The sequence below is a fragment of the Grammomys surdaster genome, unplaced genomic scaffold, assembly GCF_004785775.1.
Source record: "Grammomys surdaster isolate TR1022 unplaced genomic scaffold, NIH_TR_1.0 317, whole genome shotgun sequence".
Lineage (NCBI taxonomy): Eukaryota > Metazoa > Chordata > Mammalia > Rodentia > Muridae > Grammomys > Grammomys surdaster.
In genome coordinates, this window is record NW_021604736.1 from 186,905 (window position 1) to 198,862 (window position 11,958).

An 11,958-nucleotide genomic window follows, 5' to 3' on the forward strand; every position below is an offset into this window, starting at 1 on the left:
CCTCAGGACCTAGATCATGGTCATGCTCTCCATTTCTGGATTGTAGTTCATTCCAGATTAAAAGTCCAAATGAAAACATAACCAAGTCCCTTGTTCAACTTCGAAAATGTAAACAATAAGCTTAGCAGGGTGGGATCTTGCTTAGAGGTCACCACTTTTTAATCTATTTATCTCCTTAAACATAGGATTCATCTCCATTCTATATCCTGTTGCCCCTTTAATCTTTGAAGCATACATTTTGTATTTTTCCTTTCTATGTTTGCTATGTTTCATCAAAAAGCTCTTTATGAAAGTAATCCAGAAGATAAAGTCTATGCTGTGGTTTTCTGAGACTTCTTTTGTAAATGCAACTAACTGAAATTTCTTTATCTTAGCTTCAGGTAGACACTTCAGACAAGGGCAAAAAGTAGTTACATTCTTCATCAAATATCACAAGAACAGTCTCTAGGCTACATACAAAAATTCTTCACCACTGAAACCTCTTGGGCCAGGAGGCCTGCACAATCAAATCGCCCTCAGCAGTACCATCTTCCATATTCCCGATAGGCTTGTCCATTAAGGCCCACTTGAAGCATTCCACTGTTTTCTAAATCCAAAGTCCCAAAATCCACATTCCTCCAAACAAAAACATGGTCAGGCTTATCATAGCAATACCCCACTCCTGGTAACAACTTCTGTCTTAGTTAGGGTTTCCATTTGCTTTGAAGAGACACCATGACCAAGGCAACTCTTATAAAAGACAACATTTAATAGGGGCTATCTTACAGTTCAAAGGTTCAGTCCTTTATCATCAAGGTGAGAGAATGGCAGAGTCTAAGCAGTCATGGCACAGGAGGAGCTGAGAGTTCTGCATCTTGTTCCAAAGACAAACAGGAGAAGACTAGCTTACAGGCACCTAGGAGGAAGATCTTTCAAAACCCATCTCCATAGTGATACACTTCCTCCAAAACACTTCCTAATACTGCCACTCCCTGGACCAAGCATATTCAAACCACTACAATACTGAAGGTTGTTCTTTTAGGATCTGTGTTGGAATTTTGATTGTACTGAATCTGTATATTACTTTTAGTAGGATGGCCAATTTCACTATGTTAATCCTACCAATCCATGAGCATGGGAGATCTTTCCATCTTCTGATACCTTCAATTTCTTTCTTTGATGCCTTAAAGATTTACCATACAAATCTTTCACTTGCTTGGTTAGAGTTATCCCAAGAAATTATGTACTATTTGAGGCTATTGTAAAAGGTACTGTTTCCATGAATTCTTCCTCAGAGTGTTTTTATTTGAATTTAGAAGAGCTACTGATTTTGTGAGTTAATTTTGTATCCGGCTACTTTTCTAAAAGTGTTTATTAGCTGTAGGAGTTTTCCAGTATAATCCTTAGGGTCAGTTATGTATACTATCATATCATCTACAAAAAAAGATAATAAAAATAATTTGTCTTCTTCCTTTCCAATTCCTTCCTTTCCTTACCTTCATCTTTTCCAGTTGTCTATTGCTATAGCTAAAACTTCAAGTACTGTTGAATAGATATGGAAAGAGTGAACAACCTTGACTTGTTCCTTATGTTAGTGGAATTGCTTTGAGTTTCTCTACATTTAAAGTGATGTTAGCTTGGGGTTCCTGTACAGTGAATTTATTACATTGAGATATGTCCCTTATATCCTTAATCTCTCCAGGACTTTTATGATAAAGAGGTGTTGAATTCTGTCAAAGACATTTTCATAACATTGGTGTTAAAAGACTCGACAGGCTCTCCTGGTGCTTGTACTCCAACCATGGATTTAATTCACATACACACTGGTATCCTGGAACCCTATCTCCATTGTGCCTGAGACAGGATCTCTTTCCTGCCACCTGACTCCAGGATTACTCCACACACTGACTGACTGGTGAGTTTCCCCTTCCTAATCAGTGTAAATGCTTCTCTGAAGGCTTCATGCTTCTACTGGCATAGTTCCTTTTTCTCTCTCAGAAAACCTGGCACCAGGTGTAAAGTGTCTGCTTAGCCATCGGTCCTGGTCCCTGTTTCAATCTTGTGATGACCTGACTGGACAACTTGTACCAACTTGTTTTAGTCCCAGTTTCATCTGTGTTCTTGGAATGCCCTGTGTTCAGGCTGGTGACTTGTTCTCCCACCCATGGGAACTGTGTACAATTATTGCCAGTGGTCCAGTAAATGGAAAGAGAGTCCCCATTCTCTGTTTCTCTTCTCTACAAATACTACAAGCAATTAGGGAAATAGAAAGTGATTCTCTATTTCTCTTCTCTCTAATCCCCATTTCTTTCCAGCTGGTCTCAATCAAACTACTCCTAAGATGTTTTGATCATTTGTCTGTGACTTTGATTCCAAATTCTAACTAGAGTCCTATTCTGAGACTCTAGCTTTCAGCCTGTCCATGAGGACTTGTGTGCCCGTCCCCTATCCTGTAGTGAGAATCTCTTATAAACATCATATATCAATAAAAAAGCCTATGGACATTTAGCTGAAGCAGGAAATGGGAGGTGGGACATTTGGAGGAAAAGAGAGGGTTCTGGGAAATAGTAGAAGAATAAAAAGAGATACTGGGAGAGAACATGAGAGACAGACTGGGGAGACGGTTATAAAACAATAGGTAGATGAACTCAAGGAGATACTGAGGAGACACAAAGAAGCAGGCCAGGACTGAAAAGAGGTAACTAACCAAATAATCACTATCTTTGCTAAAGGCCGGAGAAATTGGAGCTATATCTTCACCACCATCTTGGTTAAGGGCAGTCACATACCTGACAGCCATCTCTGTGAAGTCAAGGCTTCACCACCATTTTGATTAAGGACAGCAGCACATGACCTAAGCAGACTGGGGAAGCAGGTTTCCAAAGATACTTTTTGTAGGGAAATTCCCCCTAGCTATTTGATTGGCTGATAAAGACAACAGGAAGCCAATCACACTGGGTAAAGATGTGGAGGCGGATATTCCAGGAAAAGCAGGAAAAGAAGAGGAAAGGGACAGAGAAAGACGGTGACAAGGAGACAAGATGGAACCTATAGGATAGGATGATGAACCACAACCATGTGGTCCTAGGAGCCATAAGTAATTGGGGATTTCTTAGACAGATGATTAAATAATGTAGGGCACATCTGTCCAAACTAGGTGTGCAGCTTGTATCTATATCAAGTAAGTTTTGAGTTCTTTGGGTGGACATTTTGGGGGTTGAAGATTTACTGTTATAAATCTGGCTAATAAATTATAAGCCTCTGTAGTTTTCATTATAAGGGGTTAGGGGTTTAAAGCCAGTAGCCACCAGTCTTGGCAGGCTAGCCACAAGGGAAGGATGGCTTGGGAAATGTGAGAGGTTTGGCAGCAGACGAGCCACAGGAACCTGGTAAGACCATGGTGTGCAGCTCCCAGTGAGGGAGAGGAGACCAAGTTGCTGGCGCATAGCTGGGTTTAGCATGGACTGTTTTTTAATAATTACACCCTACAACTTTTTAATTGAAATAAGATTTTTGTATATTTTTCTGTGGTGTCTTAAATTATTTTCAATGTTGTTCTATGTTTTTACTCTTTAAAAGGTGCCTTATTTTAATACAAAAAAACACAATTGAGAGACTTTAAAGTTTTAGAGGTTTACAATATTAAGAAGGCTACAGATTGCTTCCATACATATATGTTTAGCCTTGTTTTTACTAATGTTATTAAGCTATAATGTAGCCTTAGATTTTTATAAGCTATAGATTCATATAATGATATACCATACTATATAAAGGTCAAAAAGTTAGTCTAGTCTCTTTATAGACTATGTTTATAGAATGAAAATGTTGATACTAGAAGAACTTCAACTCAAAATTGTGATTTTTTTTAAGGCTCTAACCTAAATAGGCTCTAGTCACAAAAACCTACGATAATAGTTCTAGTCTCAAAAAAGCTATTATAATTAAGAAATTGAGGTTAATAGTCAGTAATCATATGAATGGCCATATGAAGTTTCTGGTTTTGTCATGTAATATAGACTCTTGTGGTATTTTACTGACGCAAACTCGTGTGATGCTTCACTGAGGCACCTGTGAGAGGACACATGATATTTGGCGAGAGTATAAATAAGACTCAACAAACAGTGATGGGTGCTTGCATAGCTAGCAGTACAATTCTTTCTTGGTCTCGATTTGCTGATCTTCACTTCATTGAGAGAAGCACAGCAGAGAACTCCAGGCATTTTCGCTGGTTCTGGTTACTCCTGTTGACTTGTGCCAACTCTGTGGAGGCCTGGGAGTTTCTGCTGGATCGTGTCACCATTGTTGATTCGTGTTTGGTGACATTTTTGAACTTGAGTATTAGTATCCTGACACTACCGAACTGGACTGCTGGTATCCTGACAAGCAGAGATTGGAATTCCCCCCAAATAACTACTTCTAAACAGGTTCACACCCCCTTGTCCTATTTAGCATCTTTTCTCCCCTACCTTTGCACAGCAGCATAGAAAGGGGATGGAAGCATTTGAGAACCCTTATTAAAGTAGGTTTTTGAAAAATCTAAGCCTACATGTTGCACCCAATAAGGCTTAGGCATAATGAGTAATTGTATTTCAAATGTAGTAAAGGAAAGCTCAGGTTATGAGGGGTTAACAATGCCTTTAAGGAAGTTAGCAAAATAGCAGCTATGGCCACTGGGTGGTCTCCTACCTTGTTCCCAGAGGTGAGGGGGATTGGTTTTGTTTCATGGTTTTCACATATATTCTTTTGAAAAAGATTAGGGGAAATGCTAACAATTCTCTTATGTTAGAGAAGATTGCGGAGTTGGCTAAGCACTTAGAGAGTTTGCAAATAGATGTAGAAATGCTTCAGAAGCAAAAGGAGCCAGAGGGAGAAGAACAACGGGGTTCAGGCTTGATGTCAGAGACTGAAAATGTACCGCACAATGAAAAAGCTAAACATGCTGGGAGGTTAACTGCCACTTTGCCCTGCTCCATGCACTATCACTACCAGGTACCCAGAGCACCTTCAGGAAACTAGGGACCAGGAAGAACAGGAAATGGTACAGGTACAAACAGATAGTGTTCAGTACAGTGCACAACCAGAGGATTTGCTTGAGCCTACACAGGTACCTTCAGCCTTCACAGTCTTTGTGCAGCATATGCCTGCTAATGATGGTATTTCTGCCTATAATAAATTGACCTGGCAACTGATAGAAATGTTAGACCTAGAGTACTTTTTAAAGAGGCTATTGTATTGTATGCTTTGCATTCTTTATTGTTATGGGCTATGCAGCATAGTGTTATCCCATAAGATCGGAAGGAATTGGTGTCAGCTGTACTAGAAGCTGGATAGCAATTCCAATGGATGTCATGGTGAAGGCACAAAGCCACAAAAATAGAACATCCAATGTAGCAAGGTGGATAAATGTTACTAAAGACCAACTACTTGGTGAAGAGCAGTATGTTGACTTACAAGAACTAATCGGATCTGATGATGGCATAATTGAACAATGTTGGATTGTGGCTCTAACAGCCTGGAATATGATTGAGGAGCCAGGGAGAAATCTACCTCATTTATGAAGGTAATACAGGGACCTACCAAAGCATTCACCAATTTCTTACAGAGATAGGGTTCATCTGTAAATAGAGCCATATCGGAACCTGTAACCAGACAGCCATTGATAGAAATATTGGTCTTTTAAAATGCAAGTACTGGATACCGTCTCCTTACCAGTGTGTCTGGAGGGCACTCAGTGTGGGTGTCTTTACACGCTAGTCTGCAGCATACATTTGCCTAAAGACCCAGTGAAGCAATATCAAGAAACAGAGGATTCAACCATGGCCCCACGGAAGAGAGGCAGACAGGGGATTTCACTTATCTTTTGCTGTTTCCGAAACAATGACCACCCAGAAATCACATATAGGCTTAGGAATGATAGCAACTTTGCACTTCAGACAATGGAGCCATCGCTGCCCATGCCCCCTGTGGAGGAGCTGGATGTCATGTTCAGTGAACTTGTGGATGAGCTTGACCTCACAGATAAACACAGGGAAGCCATGTTTGCACTTCCAGCAGAGAAAAAGTGGCAGATATACTGTAGCAAGAAAAAGGACCAGGAAGAAAACAAGGGAGAAACAAGTTGGCCCGAGTTCTACATTGATCAGCTCAATTCCATGGCTGCTAGAAAATCTCTGTTGGCTTTAGAAAAGGAAGAAGAAGAGGAGAGGAGTAAAACCATCAAGAGTTTAAAGACAGCACTGAGGACAAAGCCCTTGAGGTTTGTAACCAGATTCATCGACTTGGATGGCCTGTCATGTGTTCTCAACTTTCTGAAGACCATGGACTACGAGACCTCTGAGTCTCAGATACATACCTCCCTCATTGGCTGTATAAAGGCACTAGTGAACAACTCTTAAGGCCGGGCCCACATCCTGGCTCATTCTGAGAGTATTAATGTAATTGCTCAGAGTCTGAGCACAGAGAACGCTAAAATAAAGGTGGCCGTGCTGGAAATCCTGGGCACTGTGTGCCTGGTTCCTGGGGGCCACAAGAAAGTCCTGCAGGCTATGACGCACTACCAGAAATATGCCAGTGAGAGAACCCGCTTCCAGACGTTAATTAATGACTTGGATAAAAGCACTGGGCGTTAGTGGGATGAAGTGAGTCTCAAGACTGCTATCATGTCCTTTATCAATGCAGTGCTGAGCCAGGGAGCCAGAGTGGAGAGTTTGGACTTCAGACTCCATCTTCACTATGAATTTCTGATGTTAGGGATTCAACCTGTTATTGATAAATTAAGGAAACATGAAAATTCCACACTAGACAAGCATTTAGACTTTTTTGAAATGCTCTGATACGAAGATGAACTAAAATTTGCCAAAAAGCTCACAATACCTAAGACACTCAGAGAACTGCCTGCCTCTCCCTCCACATGATCATATCACTAAATGCTGAGAAAGCATTTGACAAAATTCAACACCCTTTCATGATAAAAGTCTTGGAAAGATCAGGAGTTCAAGGTCCATACCTAAACATAGTAAAAGCAATATATAGCAAACCAATAGCCAACATCAAACTAAATGGAGAGAAACTTGAAGCAATCCAACTAAAATCAGGGACTAGGCAAGGCTGCCTACTCTCCCCCTACTTATTCAATATAGTACTGGAAGTCCTAGCCAGAGCAATTAGGCAACACAAGGAGGTCAAAGGGATACAAATAGGAAAGGAGAAGTCAAAATCTCACTATTTGCAGATGATATGATAGTATACTTAAGTGACCCCAAAACTTCCACCAGAGAACTCCTAAACCTGATAAACAACTTCAGCAAAGTGGCTAGTTATAAAATTAACTCAAGCAAATCAGTAGCCTTCCTCTACTCAAAAGATAAACTGGCTGATAAAGAAATTATGGAAATGACACCCTTCACAATAGTCACAGATAATATAAAATACCTTGGTGTGAATCTAACCAAGCAAATAAAAGACCTGTATGACAAGAACTTCAAGCCTCTGAAGAAAGAAATCGAAGAAGATCTCAGAAGATGGAAAGATCTCCCATGCTCATGGATTGGAAGGATTAATAGTAAAAATGGCAACCTTGCCAAAAGCAATCTACAGAGTTAATGCAATCCCCATAAAAATTCCCACTCAGTTCTTCACAGAGATAGAAAGAGCAATCTTAAAATTCATTTGGAATAACAAAAAACCCAGGATAGCAAAAACTACTCTCAGCAATAAAAGAACTTCTCGGGGAATCACCATCCCTGACTTCAAGCTGTACTACAAAGCAATAGTGATAAAAACTGCATGGTATTGGAACAGAGACAGGCAGGAGGATCAGTGGAATAGAATAGAAGACCCAGAAATGAACCCCCATACCTATGGTCACTTGATCTTTGACAAAGGAGCTAAAACCATCCAGTGGAAAAAAGACAGCATTTTCAACAAATGGTGCTGGTCCAACTGGAGGTCAGCGTGTAGAAGAATGCAAATTTATCCATACTTATCTCCTTGTACAAAGCTCAATTCCAAGTAGATCAAGGACGTCCACATAAAACCAGATACACTGAAACTAATAGGAGAGAAATTGGGGGAAAGCCTTGAACACATTGGCACAGGAGAAAAGTTCCTGAACAGAACACCAATGGCTTGTGCTCTAAGACCAAGAATTGACAAATGGGACCTCATAAAACTGCATGCTTCTGTAAAGCAAAGGACACAGTCAATAGGACAAAGCAGCAACCAACAGATTGGAAAAAGATCTTCACCAGTCCTACATCTGATAAAGGGCTAATATCCAAGATATACAAAGAACTAAAGAAATTAGACTCCAGACAATCAAAGAACCCTATTAAAAAATGGAGCACAGAGCTAAACAAAGAATTCTCAACTGAGGAAGCTTGAATGGTTGAGAAGCACCTAAAGAAGTGTTCAGATCCCTAGTCATCAGGGAAATGCAAATGAAAACAACACTGAGATTCCACCTCACACCAGTCAGAATGGCTAAGATCAAAAACAGGTGACAGCAGATGTTGGCGAGGATGTGGAGAAAGAGGAACACTCTTCCATTGTTGGTGGGATTGTAAGCTGGTACAACCACTATGGAAAGCAGTCTGGCGGTACCTCAGAAAATTGAACATAGTGTTACCTGAAGACCCAGCTATACCATTCCTGGGCATATACCCAAAAGATGTTTCAACATACAACAGTGACACATGCTTCACTATGTTCATAGCAGCCTTATTTATAATAGCCAGAAGTTGGAAAGAACCCAGATGTCCTTCAACAGAAGAATGGATGCAGAAAATGTGGTACATTTATACAATGGAGTACTACTCAGCTATTAAAAACAATGATTTCATGAAATTCTTAGGCAAATGGATGGAGCTGGAAAATATCATCCTGAGTGAGGTGACCCAGTCTCAAAAGAACTTACATGGTATACACTCACTGATAAGTGGATATTATCCCAAAAGCTCACAATACCTTAGACACAACACATAGACCACATGAAACCCAAGAAGAAGAAGGAAGACCAAAGTGTGGGTTCCTTGGTCCTTTTTAGAAGGAATATCAAAAGATTTAACCAGAGCTCCAAAAGTCTAAACCTCCAGCCTGAGAGCACAAAGGGAGGGACTCATGTCTCTACCTGGATAAGTAATTGAGGGTGGCCTTGTCAGACATCAGCGGAAGTGGAGGGCCATGGTCCCCCAAAATTTGGATCCCCTAGTGTTGGGGAATTCGAGAGCAGGGAAATGGGACTGGGAGGATGTTTGGAGCATCCCCTCATAAAAATAGGATGAGGGGGTATGGGATAAGGGGTTTTGGGGGAGAATGGGAGAGGAGATGACATTGAAAGGTAAATACATAAAATATCCAATTTTTAAAAAAAGGGATAAAGGATCTGAAAAAAAAGAGTTTACTTATTTCAAATTATTTTCAAAAGTTTCTAGGAGATGCTAATTGGCTAAGATCTTATTTTAAGCTCTCCACAAAAGAATTTAAGTGTCTGTTTAATATTCTCAAGAGAGATATAAATCCTAATTTCCCTCAACAATTAATTGACAAAAGAGAAGTAATCTCACAAAAAGTAGAAGAAGCTATTATTAATTGATAAATTATATAGTCTGATTAGTTGATGGCTGTGCTATAACAGTCCTTTGATAAAAGAGATTATTAATATAGAATTATATGCTGGGTGGTGGTGGTACATGCCATTAATCCTAGCACTTGGGAGGCAGAGGCAGGCGGATTTCTGAGTTCAAGGCCAGCCTGGTCTACAAAGTGAGTTCCAAGACAGCCAGGGCTATACAGAGAAACCCTGTCTCAGAAAAAAACAAAGAAAAGAAAAAATATAGATTTATATTTCTTTAAATAGTGTCTTCATGACTCTCTGAGTGTGAAAGGACCAGCTCTTGGCACTTCTGCCCTGATTTTATAAAAACTCTGAAAAATTGGCTTTAAAAACAAAAGAGGGGGAATGGTACCCCCCAGAAGGAGTCCCCCTGAAATACTCTCCATCATGCCTTGATCACTTTTAACTCTCTAAAACTGAAAGCTCATGACAAATCTGCTGCTGACTGCCTCTGGCATCACCGAGACCAATAACAACTATGCCACAGCTATGTGAAGAACCCTGTTTCCCTTAAAGGGAATGGCCCGGACCCAGTTCTATTATGGGACTGAGGATTGATATGCCTGTTTGATACCATAGAAGGCACAGATAAATGGCTACCAAAAAGACTAATGAAGTAAATAGACACTCCCACAAAGCCAAGCCCAACCGTAAATAAGATGAATAACAATTGACATCCAGGGAAGAGAAATCTCCCTGAGAATTCCTTTCTTTTTCCTTTCCAGATAAAAATGAATCACCTGTGATGTCTGCTGTTAGAAGTTCTAATCCAGATGCTGGCCTCTGAACCTATACTACTCAGACCTTCAAAGGGCCATTGACAAGAACACCAAACAGCTAGAGATTGACATCACTAATCTGAAGAAATCCCTCGTTTCGCTGTCTGAAGAGAACTCCAAGAATCGCAAAAATCCTTATTGGACTTGATTTACTCTATTATAATAGAAAAGGCTGTGTAAAGCTCTTGACTGTGTACAGCCCTTAAAGAAGAATGTTGCCTTTACAAAAACAAGACAGGGATGGTTAATGAGAGCATGAAAAAGGTCAGAGAAGGCCCTGAGAAAAGTCAGAGAGAGAAAGAGAAAGATGAGTGCTGGTACAAGAATTGGCTTTCAGCCTCTCCATGGTTGTCAACCCTACCTCTTCTCATCTTGGGACCATTATTTGGGTTATTTTTGCTTATTTCGTCTGGTCCCCAGGCCTCAAATAGGCTGACTACCTCTGTGAAACAACAGATAAATAATTTGGTAGCAAAACCTATTCAGATACATTGTCATAAGTTAGCTATGGAGGACCACGAGACTCAAAATGAGGTTGTTACTTTATCCAGGGTGTTCCCAAAACCCATCTTCACCCAACCTAAAAGAGGGGACTTCTGCCCCTAGACCAAGCAGAGAGGGGTCACCCAGAACCCCCTCTGACAGGCAATCTGAATTCTTGCTTAGGCTGCGAGGCTAAGCACTGCAAGGGAATATAAATAAAAGTTAAAAATATCGCTCTGGGTTCTCTGAGGGACAAGCCTGACCACATAGGGGTTAATGTCAAAAGTATCCCCTCTCCAGGAAAAAGACATTGGGATGGGTATGGCCCTCATGCCTCACTGGATAACAACAGGGGGACTGGAGCCATTACAAGGTCACCTTAAATTACTGGAGGTCAGACCTCTATCCCCACCTTCGCAAGATTAAAATTGCCACAGCCCTTCTATACTTAGAGAAGGGAGGAGATGTCAGGGGCAGCCCTGCTTATACACTGAAGGCCTAAAATCAGCCATAGGCCTAAAATCAGCAATAGGCCTGTTATACATGTATACTAACACCAAGTCTTGGATCTCTGTGGAAAAACATTGAAACAGATGGCTATAAGCTATTGTAAATAGGCAGCTTTTGTGGAAATTTACCAGCCTGAGTAGTCACAGACCTTGTAAATAGGTAGCCTTGGCAGATAATACCAACTTAGATAAGGACAAGCAAATCATCGGCAGAGTCATAGCCACCTGTTCCCTGAACCTTCACCCAGCTGATACCCTGTTCTGAAAGATATCTGTATTCCCCCTGAACACCTACACTCCAGTGTCATCCCCTTCCCTACATCCTGCCTTTTTGTGTTTATAACCCCTGTGTGAATGAGTAAAAATTATGATTTGAAAAAAATAAATAGCCGGGTGGTGGTGGCGCACACCTTTAATCCCAGCACTTGGGAGGAAGAGGCAGGTGGATTTCTGAATTCAAGGCCAGCCTGTTCTACAGAGTGAGTTCCAGGACAGCCAGGGCTACACAGAAAAAACCTGTCTCGAAAAACCAAAAACAAAAAAGAAAGAAAGAAAGAAAGAAAGAAAGAAAGAAAGAAAGAAAGAAAGAAAGAAA

The 11,958-nt window shown here is 40.6% G+C and overlaps 1 pseudogene; it reads left to right on the forward strand.

Annotated features, from left to right (window-relative positions):
- Nucleotides 1-5,795: 5,795 nt before the first annotated feature.
- The window catches only part of LOC114629830, a 9,353-nt pseudogene continuing 3,190 nt past the window's right edge, over nt 5,796-11,958 (forward strand).